Below are 1,080 nucleotides of genomic sequence, written 5' to 3' on the forward strand. Positions count from 1 at the left end.
TTTTGGAGAAACTGAGATAAATTAAACATCTGATGTTGACATAATGATGTGGACACTAAAATTACTTTTTGGTACGACAGGTGTTTGATGTTTGAGTGTAATTTTTTCAACCTGTAAGATATGAGGACGCATATTTTTAGCTTTTGTATAGCTTGAGGAACATAGTTTATGTATATTGGTTTTGTGTGAATGTGACTATTCTCGATTGTTTAAATAGATCTTTTTATGATGGAATATGTTGTTTCTAGTTTTAATTCTCTCTACCAATCGAAGTCTTTCAGAGGGATTTAGTCTTAGTGTTTGCATACCTATGATGTTTATTCTAGCAAAAAAAGGGAAATCTACCACTGTTTTTGTAATGTTAACTTTTGATATAGGTTATTTGATTAATCTTTTATTTTGTTGCTTCAGTTCAGTCGAGGTTGAGCAGTCTATACTTGATGACTTGAGAAACCATGTACAGCTAAGCAGTGTTGCTCTGCCATCTGTTAGTTTTTATACATTTATCAATGCACATAATGGGTATTGTCTTCGATTTTTTTTCGGTTCAACATTATCTTTTTGTTTTAGTAAAAAAAATTTCTCAATTTCTTATCTTCCGGTTTTTCTTTTTCTAGTTTAAACTGTTCAACTATATCCCCTGACGGGTCATTGGTTGCTGCAGGATTTTCAGATTCATCGCTGAAGGTTTGTTCTTGATTACATTTCCGTTGCATGTGACATGTCAATTGTTTGTGTTTTCTACTAAATTTGGTACACATTGTGCAGATTTGGGATATGGCAAAGCTTGGGCAACAGGCTGTTGGTTGTAAGTCAATCCTCTATTTTTACTGTGCTGAGATATTCTTGTACATAAATCAAAGTTAAAAAAAAGATATGCACGTGTTTTACAGTCTATAAATTAGTCTAGGATATATAGGCACGCAATTTATGCCTTCATAAATTTCGCTTTCTGAAAAAGCACTGAGGCCACTGAGAGGTTCATTTTACACAGATATTCTGGATTCATATGTAGAATACTTGGAAAAAGAAGGTGCCTCAAAGAGTGGACTTGAATTTGAACAAGAGAAAGAAGTGTTT

The 1,080-nt window shown here is 33.1% G+C and overlaps 1 long non-coding RNA gene across 1 annotated transcript; it reads left to right on the forward strand.

Annotated features, from left to right (window-relative positions):
* Positions 1-417: 417 nt before the first annotated feature.
* Positions 418-809, forward strand: LOC133829248 (uncharacterized). The gene is made up of 3 exons (XR_009891643.1): positions 418-522; positions 618-687; positions 769-809. It is a non-coding gene; the product is annotated as an uncharacterized LOC133829248 (long non-coding RNA).
* The last annotated feature ends 271 nt before the right edge of the window (positions 810-1,080 follow it).

This window comes from Humulus lupulus, chromosome 4 (assembly GCF_963169125.1).
Source record: "Humulus lupulus chromosome 4, drHumLupu1.1, whole genome shotgun sequence".
In the NCBI taxonomy this organism is placed as follows: domain Eukaryota; kingdom Viridiplantae; phylum Streptophyta; class Magnoliopsida; order Rosales; family Cannabaceae; genus Humulus; species Humulus lupulus.